The sequence below is a fragment of the Octopus bimaculoides genome, chromosome 4 (genome assembly GCF_046866305.1).
Source record: "Octopus bimaculoides isolate indiv1 chromosome 4, ASM4686630v1, whole genome shotgun sequence".
Taxonomy (NCBI): domain Eukaryota; kingdom Metazoa; phylum Mollusca; class Cephalopoda; order Octopoda; family Octopodidae; genus Octopus; species Octopus bimaculoides.
In genome coordinates, this window is record NC_142931.1 from 67500131 (window position 1) to 67511718 (window position 11588).

Here is an 11588-nt window from a genome sequence, read left to right on the forward strand (position 1 = left end):
TTTTGTTTTTTTTATGCTGGATGCCTTTCCTAATGTCAACTACTTTACAAAATGGACTGGGCACTTTTTATATGGTACCAGTATTGGCATGTCTTTTATGGCTGGATACCTTTCTTAACACCAGCCAATTTACAGAGTGGACTGGGTACTTCTTACATGTCACCAACACTGATGAAGTCATCAAGTAACTTGCAGTACAAAGATCCCTCAAATGAGTGGATGAGTGATATTGATGGAGGCAGCTTTATGCCAGGTGATGAGAAGGTTAGAGTATTACAGAGGGTGAGAAACAGGTGTTTTGCTGCTGAGGAGATCCATGTTTACCTGAGAGCAAGAGAGATGGTGGTGGTGTGCCAGGATATATTCTTAGGGTATGAGGATGTGAAATGATTGAAGATTACCCAAGTTATTCCCAACTGTATGGTTTCCTGCTCAGTCCCACCGCATGGCACCTTGATGGCACCTTGGGCAAATCTCTTCCACTATTGCTCTAGGCTGACCAAAGCCTTGTGAGTGAATTTGGTTGACAGAAACTAAAAGAAATCTGTCATATATATACATAAGTATATATACCTGTGTCTGTGCTATTGTTTACTGTAACATTACATCATGTGTAATGGTTGTAAATGAATATCATCTTCTGTGAAAACATGTCTGGATATGGGCAAATATTACCATACATAGAAACTGAAGAGGATTGGTGACAGGAAGAGCATCCAACCAGAAATAAGTTAACCTCAACAAGTTCTGTATCTCATCTACACTTTTTTAGAGATGCTGTTGCAAAACTTCATTTGTATCAATAAGGTAAAGATAGTCATATGTTAGGTATTCCTTTTCTGTGTATACAGTAGATGTACAACGAAACATCTGTCTTTGAATTCTTAAACAATATGGTCCCTTTCCTTCAGATGCAGCAATTTTTGCATCAAATGAAACAGAGAAGACTGTGCAATTATAATTTTAAATATTTTTCCTAAAATTATAAGGTAAAGTAAAGACCCTCTTTGGTCATGAATGAACATTGGATTGCACCTAGAAAGTTACTCTCCGATGCACAAGTTTGGGCAAGGTTGTTTATGGAAGACCAGCAGTTTCCCATGCATACCTGCTTCTCCTCTCCATGCCACCGATGTTATCCAAGAAAAAGGCAAAGGCCAATACAGCTTGGCACCAGTGACATCACAACTCATTTCTACAGCTGAGTGAAATGGAGCAATGCAAGATAAAGTGTGTCGTGCTGAGGAACATAACACAGAGCCTAGTCTGAGAATTGAACTCACTACCTCATAATTGTGAGCCCAACACTCTAATCACTGAGCCATGCTTCATTATTATTCATACTCTCTGAGTGGTTGGCGTTAGAAAGGGCATCCAGCTGTAGAAACTCTGCCAAATTAGATTGGAGCCTGGTGTAGCCATCCGGTTGCACCAGTCCTCAGTCAAATCGTCCAACCCATGCTAGCATGGAAAGCGGACGTTAAACGATGATGATGATGATGATGATGATGATTAATGAGTATTTTGAGTGCATTAGAGAAGACTGCAGAGGAGGAAATCACATTCACTATAATAGCAATAGTTTAGTGGCTCATTTTTGAATCTCAGAGTATTTCAATGAGGACAGAATTTTACCATTTCTCTGATGATATGTCATAGATCTACCATATCATTTCTGATATGATCATATTTTCTGAACTTGCTCAAGTTTAACATATTTCCGTACAATTCTTGAAATTCATCTTCATTTCTACCCACTACTCCGAATGGTTTTTTTTTTTTTTATCTGTTTCAATCATTAACCTGTGGCCACACTGGGACATCACCTTGAAGAAATTTTGGTTGATGAATCATCCCAGAAATTATTATTTTTTTTTTGCTCTATCAGTTTCTTTTTGCCAAACAGTTAAGTTAAGGGCATGTAGGCAAATCAGCTTCAGTTGTCAAGTGGTGGTGGGGGACAAACACAATGACACACACATATATATGACAGGCTTCTTTCAGTTTCCATCTATCAAATCTTAAAGATCTTTTGTTAAAGATCTTGTGATTCTATCTCTGCTTTTTAAATGGATCTCAGAGCCTTTTGTTTCTTTCTGGTGGTTGGGTGTAAGATTTGAACTCAGGATATCCAGAACTAAAACAAATTCCACAATGCATCATCTTGTACAATGCTTTATAATTCTGCCAATCCATCACCCTAGACTAGGAGATTATCTTACCTCTAGGAAGATAAGCATAGTTGTTGTGTATGGAATTTGAACTCAGGAGTACAGAGAATTGGAATAAATATGTGTGCGTATACATATATGCATAACTACCTACATATATATAAATTTCTCTCTCTCTCTATATATATATATATTTATATATATATATATAGAGAGAGAGAGAGAGAGAGAGTTGGGAGAGGGAGAGGGAGAGAGATGTCTTATATATATATATATATATATATATGCATGGGTGTGTGTAAGTATGTGTACATTGTTTTACTTTCAGTAACAGATTGAGGTAGGGAAGACAAAGAGAAAATTTTCTATGAATCTTTGAAATTTTTTCATCTAATATACAGTTTAGAAACAATTCCTTATGAATAGTGAAAAATGTTAAAATAAAAAAAAGAATTATTGAAAGAAAAGGAGAGAAAAAGAAATGAGAATGAAAATAGTTAAAAGAAAGATAAAAGTAAAACAAAAGAAATGTTAAATAATTATTTACTGAACCATATTTCTTCCCTTTGAATAAAAGCGAGAAAGCCAGAGAGAGAGAGAGAGAGAGAGAGAGAAAGAGAGAGAGGGGGAGAGGGAGAGAAGGAGGAGAAGAGAAAGGGGAAAAATATCTTTTGAAAATATAGTTGAATTAAGAAATAATTTGATAATGCGCTTGAATGACCATGTATACTGATGTTAATTAACTGAATTGCGCCTATAGTAGTAAGTCTAGTCAAACAATACTTTGGAATATGTGTGTATGTACATACTTATACACACATATATATGAACGTGTGTGTGTGTGTATATGAATATATATATATATATATATATATATACATATATATATATATATATATATATATATATATGTATTTGTTTGTATGCATGTATGTATGTAAGTGTATGTATTACTAATGTTATCTTAAACTATTGTTTCTAATACAGATAAAGTAAAAGAGATTTAAAAAATATTGAATATAAAAATAAAGATGGATATTAAAGAGAAATCATTACTTAATGAGAACTATTAAGAAGTTGGTGGTGGAAGCAAACTGGTAAAATCAGCAGAGCACTGAATATAATTCTCTGTGGTATCTAGTGACAGGCTTCTTTATATTTCTTAATGCCAATCCAATTTTATTTCACATCTATCAATCAGAGATGGGATGAGGTGTAAAATAATGTATCAATTAATGTAATAGGGTTGATGGGAGTGAGGGTGAGATTGGGCTGCATTTAACTGAAAGTTCTTTCCTTCAAAATTTGTGTCCCTGTGTCTAAATTTGAAAGCTCTTTCCTACTTCTTTACCCAAAATGTTTGCTGTGAGATAAGATTGTATGAATACCTTTGGTTTTGGGGTTGGATTGGAAGCAGTGTCACTGTCTAACCTGCTTCAAATCAGTAGATAGAATAATATTAGCCAGAAATTTTCACTCATATTCACTGGCACCGTTTCATGGTAATATAGAGATGTACACCTCTTTGGTCAGTCTGATTCAGATAGTGTGGCAGCTCCTATTCAAAAAGGTATAGATCTAGAGGTATCTTCCTATCTAGACTATCTTCCTGGATCCATTTGGAAAGTTGGTGGTCCTAAACTTGAACAACAGCGAATTTTGTTGCCTTTACTTGAGCAGTGTATTTGTATTTCTTCAGATATCTGGAAACATTCTTTGAAACACTTTACTTATTAATGTTTAGTGGTTGACTAGAATAGCATCTTAAACACATACTGGGATTATGTAGAGAGGAATGTGTAAAAGCTCCTGAAACATGAACCTGCTCAGGTTGTATCTAGAAAGAATTTTTGTGAGGTCAGCTGATAAACATAGCTTAGAGGGCCCACAATTACAGGCTGTTGGTGACACAAAATTACAAAGCAATGATTTACATGGTCCAGTTCAATATGATATATATACATATACATACACACACACGCACACACACACACACACACACACACATATATATATATATATATATATAGGACCCCAGTTTCTAAAAGTATAATGAGTTATTTCTTGTATGCAACATCTACAGCAATTAGATTAACAAGTATGTTATGTGGGAGTTTAAATAAAGCTACAAAAACAAACAGAACTGATAGGATTTAGTAAGAGATCAGTGTTAGAGGAAATCAAATTAGAGTAGATGTTGATAAGAAGATTAAAAGAAGTGATTAGGAATGGTATTATAACCAAAATGCTTGCAGCAAAGAAGGGATTCAACCATTTTTTTAAACATAAAGCATGACAGAGCTAAGGCTTATGTTTTCTTTATATGTGAGGGAGTGGAAGCTTTTGATGGGCATTTGTGTGCTGTTTTCAGCAATACTTTCCATGACTCAGGGACGTGTGGTAGAGCAGAGACAGTGAACACTGGTGCCTATCTCAGCAATCTCTTATTAGAGTGGCTAGAATGCTGTAAAAAGCCAAAAATCAGCTTAAATGTGAGATACACTGAGTAGTCATGCAAAAGGCATACCATACAAGCTATATATATTCATAGAAAGTTTTGCTGAGGTCTTGGCAGACATCTACAACAGCTGTTAGTAGAATGGAAAATTTTTCAGCTCTGTGAGTCAGAAAAAATGGTAATACTGCTAAGGAAAATGCAAACAAAATATATAGTGTTAATAAATTCAGGCCCATAAATCTGTTGACTGCAAAGTTTAAGATTTAGGCCAATGCACTTGAGAAGACATTGGCATTTGCCATTGGTAGTCTGTTCTGCAAAGATCTATATGATTCCTGGCAGATCAATCGATGAAAACTTCTACTTTAGGCAATAGCACATAGATAGGGTAGGAACAAACCTTCTATTGTTAGAGTTTTGCTTAATTTGGATTACCTGAAAGCTTTTGACAGAGATAACTATCAGAACTTAGCAACTGTGTTCAGTGTAACTGGTTGGGATCCTGTATTCAGAGACTGTATCATTGCCATATACAGTAGCATCTGCCAAGGTAATCTTTGCAATTTATTTTTTAGGGTTTAGCAAAACGTGTATTGGTTAACTACTGGGGTTAATATAATCAACTATTTACTTCCTCTAGATATCTGGATTTGTGCTTGTCTAAGAAATCTTTATCATTAAAGAGAGAGAAGACGAGGCAGGCACATAGACAGAAAATGAGAAAGAGAGAGGGGCTCACAAACAGAGACAGAAAGAGAGAGAAAGAAAGAGAGAGAGAGAGAGATGAGAGAGAGAGAGAGAAAGAGAGAGAGGAGAGAGAGAGAGAGAGAGAGAGAGAGAGAGAGAGAGAAGGGAAAGGGTGGCAGAAATATGATGGATAGAAAATTTTGAAAAGAAAATAAACAATGTAAATATAAAAATTTATTGGTTAAATATATTATGTTTTTTTTTTCTTTTTTCCTTTCCTGACTGCTACTGTTTCGTTTGGTCAATTTTACAATGACCTTTTTCATCATCATCATCGTCATTGTTGCCATCAGCATCATTGTTGTTGCTGTTACTAACATTTTTATTACTATTATTATTATTATTATTATTATTATTATTATTATTATTATTATTATTATCATTATTATTATTATTATTATTATTAACATCTCTTTTGTTTGTATTTTTAATCATAACAATACATTAGATATCATAAATTTGTGTTGACCTCTTTGCTGATGACCTTTCTGAGGTTAATATTAGTGTAAAGTAAAAGAATTAAAGGGGGTCATGATTTCTATGTGTCTGTACATGCATGTATGTATGGAAGTGTGTGTATTTGTATACATGTATTTATGTATTAGATATATATGTGTGTGTGTGTGTGTATATATATATATATATATATATATATATATATATATATATATTCATATATATGTCTATATATGTATGTGTGTGTATATATATATATATATATATAAACATAGACATGTATGTGTGAATCTATTATCTTTACAATAACACAGACACCAATATTTTTGTATACCATTGAATTCATACATATACACACCCACATGAACCCACAGAAGCATCTATCTATATATATATATTCAGTTTAAACGAAGTAACCATGTGATACACATATAGATGCATATAAATCCATACACACACATATATATATGTAAATAAATAGATAAATAGATAGATAGATAGATAGATAGATAGATACACACACATGCACACACATGCATACCCATGCACACACGCATACACATACACATGCACATACACACACACACACACACACACTCATGTATATTACTTAGCAGAGTTGTTAATGCATCAGATGTGGTGCTTTGCAATATTTGTTCCGGTACTTGTGTTCAAATACTCCACCTTACTGGGGTATTATCAATAGAGAGGCTATTGAAAAATAATAACATAGAGCTTAATACAGAAAAGCAGGCGGCCTCTAAAGCCCTATTGAACTCACAAAACTAATGTAGTGTGAGTTCATAAGAGCCCTATGCTCTTGAAGGGTACTTTAAGATTTCTACTAAATTAATGATGAGTGTATTAGGGTAAGTACGTATGTGTGTCGGAGAGAAAGAGAGAGGGGAAGGGAGGAAAAAGAGAGAATGTGTGTACAGATGTAATCATGTATCTCTCTCTCTATATATACACACACACACACACATATATATATATGTCTGTATATATTAATTGAAGTGTACTGTTTCATAAATCTATTACAGCTTATGCTACTAACTGGTTTCACACTAGGTGGTAAACAGATGTTAGATAATAACCTGATTATTTGACCTTACACTCATCAGAGCTGGACATTATGGAAGAAAATATTGTGACTGTTCTCTGTTCTCGGAGACAATAATACACCTCCACTTAGTGGTTTCTGTGAAGAAAGATGAAACAAACTAAGCAAGGGTTCAACCAAGAGTTATGTCACTTGGTGCCAAGTGGCCTCTGGTTTGTTGTAAGATTACAGGAGTTTTCTGGTTTAGAGATTGGTATTCCTTTAGAGTTGGAAATAGTGCTGTAGTAGTATATGAGTAGGGATTTTGGAGGTTGCTGGTGGTACCAGGCTGATGTGCAAACACCCAAGCCCATGTTAGGGTATATATGTACTTAAGTGTTCATTTCTGTATGTTTTGGTTAAACCCTTTACCTCGTTCCCAGCTTTTAGTGGAGAACTGATGGTTAGAATCATGATGGGGCCCATAGGGATGACAAAATATACTTCTGATTAATAAATTCTCTCTATTGACAAATATATGAGTGCTTATTTGTTTTGATTTATTGATTCTTAGATGACTCAGTACCGCCTGACTGGCTCCTCTAGGACTTTCGAGCGAGATCGTTGCCAGTGCCCCTGGACTGGCTTGTGCGGGTGGCACATAAAAGACACCATTTCGAGCGTGGCCGTTTTCGTGCGGGTGACATGTAAAAGCACCCACTACACTCTCTGAGTGGTTGGCGTTAGGAAGGGCATCCAGCTGTAGAAACTCTGCCAAATCAGACTGGAGCCTGGTGTTGCCATCCGGTTTCACCAGTCCTCAGTCAAATCGTCCAACCCATGCTAGCATGGAAAGCGGACGTTAAACGATGATGATGATGATGATGATGATATATATATATATATATATATATATATATATATATATATATATATATAGAAGGCACATGGCTCAGTGGTTAGAGCATTGAGCTTACGATCATGAGGTTGTGAGTTTGAATCCTGGATCAGGCTGCATGTTGTGTTCTTGAGCAAGGCATTTTTTTCACATTGCTCCAGTTCACTCAGCTGTAGAAATGAGTTGCGACATCATAGGTTCCAAGCTGTATCGGCCTTTGCCTTTCCCTTGGATAACACTGGTGGCATGGAGTGGGGAGGCAGTATGCATGGGCAACTGCTGGTCTTCCGTAAACAACCATGCCCGGACTTGTGCCTGGGTGGGTAACTTTCTAAGTGCAATCTCATGATCAGTCATGACCGAAGGGGGTCTCAGTATATATAGATATATTCGAGGTCTGATCAATAAGTATCTGGGCTGTTGCCATAGTGATGAAGCTAAAGCATACAGAGTGAAGCCTCTTAGCACAGATTGATCTTGAACTTTGCTGTGCAGGCACACTAAGTTTTAATGTTCTAACTCACTTCCACTGTTTACAGCACCACTTGAAAGGAAAGTGTGTAGCATGTTGTTGTCGCATTGACCATGACAGAGAAAGTTGTCATGACGATACCTGCTCAGAGACCTACACAAAGTTGCAGAAAGTGTATGGAGAGGAGTGAAATAGGTATGCACAAGTATACAAGTGGTTCGGATGTTTCTAACATGGCCAAAGCAATGTCAATATTGATGAACGTTCTGGGAGACTCACAACCAGTAGAACTGAGAAAAACATCGCAGATGTGTGTGCAGCTGTGAGGGGAAATCGTCAAACAACCATCTGTGAGTTATCAGAAGATGTGCAGATTAGATATGGTTCAGTTCAGTCAACTAACACTGAATATTTGGGTATGAGATGCATGTCGCCCAAATTTGTGCCAAAAACTGCTTTCAGCTGACCAAAAAGACACTCGGGTTTTAGTTGCACAAGATCTCCTTGATTGTGTTAAGAACAATGAAAACTTTTTGAAAACTTCGTGTAGGCTTCTCAGCAGGTATCACCAAGCTTTTGGCAAACTTTCTGTCATTGTCAATGCGACAATCACATGCTACACACCTGCCTTCCGGGCACTGCTTTAAATAGTGGCAGTGAGCTAGAACATTAAATCAGTGTGCATGCACAGCATAGCTGAAGGTCAATCTATGTCAAGTAGCTTCAATCTCCATACTTTAGCTTCGTAACTATAAGCAACAGTCCGGATACTTATTGATCAGACCATGTGTATATATATACATACATACACACACACATATACATGATTGGTTGTGGCTTTTAGTCAATGCAAAGGACACTCAACTTTATGAATATTGTGAGAACATATGATATACTTTAATGACAATCATACTAACAAAAAGCAAAACAGTCTTCACTCTAAGTTTCATGTAATGGTGAACTCAACACACATTAGAGTAAGTTCTGTGATCCATAACAAGCCAATCTGATGTGGACCAAATCTATACAGGATCATCAGTACAGGAAACTTGAAGTCATTGCTATTGTTTGTTGGTATGATTGTCATCAAAACACACTTCACATAAGTGCAAAAACAGAATTAATAAAATTGTGGTGGTTGGCATAAATTGCATTTATTTGTAAAGTGGAAAGTTTAAGTTTGTATGTCACTAAGAGTCAAATCTGAAGGTGAAAGACTATTTTTCTTAACCTTTACCTCAGAGTTTGGAAAAACAGGGGAGAATAAGAAATAATAAGGTGTTTGCTGTTGTTACATGCAAGTAAGTACTGAATCAGAGAGAGGGGATGGGGAAAGAGGGGGAGAAGGGAGAGAGGGGAGAGAGAGAGAGCGCAAAAGGATTTGAGGTGAAAGATGGTGAAAGATTAAGATATTGGATGATAGGGTTCAAATGAAAGAAATGGTCAGTTTAACCCCTTTGATAACACCCAGCCTGAGAGTGCACCTACTTCTACAAGGCAGACAACTTCCTCTTTGAAAGTGATTTAAATGAAAACTTTTCATCAAAATTTCATGTTAATTTATGAAGCAAATAACAGCTTAACAATGACAAAGTTATTTTACTGGATGCTTTGTTAGTTTCGAAATTAATTGAAACAAAGCCAGTTTATTTGAACAGAAATGAGATAACAGAAGGGTTAAAGGAGTTTCCTTTTCTTTTCTTTATTCGTTGGCCAGGTCAGTGACCACAACAAAAATCTTGTCATCATCGTTATGGTTTTAAATCTCCCCAGTGAATCATCTCTAACTTGGCTGACAACACTAAAAGTCATCAATAAATATATATAGGAAGAAACAGAATTTAGTAATGCTGAATCTGTATATTGACAATATGATTGAGAAAAAATAGCTCACGGGAGCATTCTATATACTAAATATAAATACAGTATGATCTCATATAATACGGTGAATTGGCAAGTTTTAATCAGTTGATGATATCTTAGCAATTAGTAGACAAAACCTTCCCCTATGGGTGTTCAAGCTCTAAAAACAAATAAAGGTAATAACTCCATTAAGGTCAGTTGACTGAAAGTTTTAGATAATATACACACCAGACTTACAGATGATAATCAATTTCTTTGACATAGCACCGGATTTTTAGGTAACTGTTAATTCATCTGTTTACTATATTGACACAACTGAATCTAAAGATGACTGTTTCAGCTCATTTATCTGCTATCTTTTATATTTTACTTGTTTCAGTCATTAGACTGCAGCCATGCAGGGGCACTGCTTTGAAGGGTTTAGTCAAACTAATTGACCCCAGCACCATTTTTTTTTTTAAGCCTGGTACTTGTTCTTTTGGTCTGTTATGCTAAACTGCAAAGTTAGAGGGATGTAATCAAGCCAATACCAGTTGTCAAGGTATGTTGGTGGACAAACCCAAATACACGCACACATACACACACACACACACACACACACAAACATGATGGGCTTCTTTCGGTTTCTCACATCCACTCACAGAGCTCTGTTCAATGTATGTGTCTGTACTTGTGTGTGTGTGTGTGTGTGTGCATGTAGATATATGTGTGTGTGTGTGTGTGTGTGTGTGTGTGTGTGTGGCGGCACAATGGCCCAGTGGTTAGGGCAGTGGACTCACGGTTGGAGGATCGCGGTTTCGATTCCCAGACCGGGCTTTGTGTGTATTTATTGAGCGAAAACGCCTAAAGCTCTGGCAGGGGGTGGTGGCGACTCTGTTGTACTCTTTCACCCCCAACTTTCTCTCACTCTTTCTTCCTGTTTCTTGAGTAATGCTGTGATGGACTGGCGTCCCGTCCAGCTGGGGGGAACACATACGCTATAGAAACCGGGAAACCGGGCCCACGAGCCTGGGTAGGCTTTAAAAGGGCGCATAAAAAAAAAATACATATATATATATGTAAGTATGTATATAATGATGATGATGAACATCATCATTGTTTAAGGTCCACCTTCCATACTGGCAGAGGTTAGATGGTTTGACAGGAACTGGCCAGGTAGAAGACTGTACCAGACTTCTGTATCTGTTTTGGCACAATTTTTATGGCTGGATGCCCTTCTTAACACCAACCACCTCGTGGAGTGGATTGAATGTTTTATACATGGCACCAGCACTGATGAGGTCAGTTTTTATGGCTGGATGCCCTTCCAAATGCCAATCCCTTTACAATGTGGACTGAATGCTTTTTACGTGGCACCAGCAATAGCAGGGTCACCAAGTAATTTGCAAGACAAAGATTCATTGAAAGGGGAAGAGGCATTGGAGGAGGTGATCTTGTGCTAGATGATGAAGAGAAAGAGAGTGACAATGAGACAAAAACAG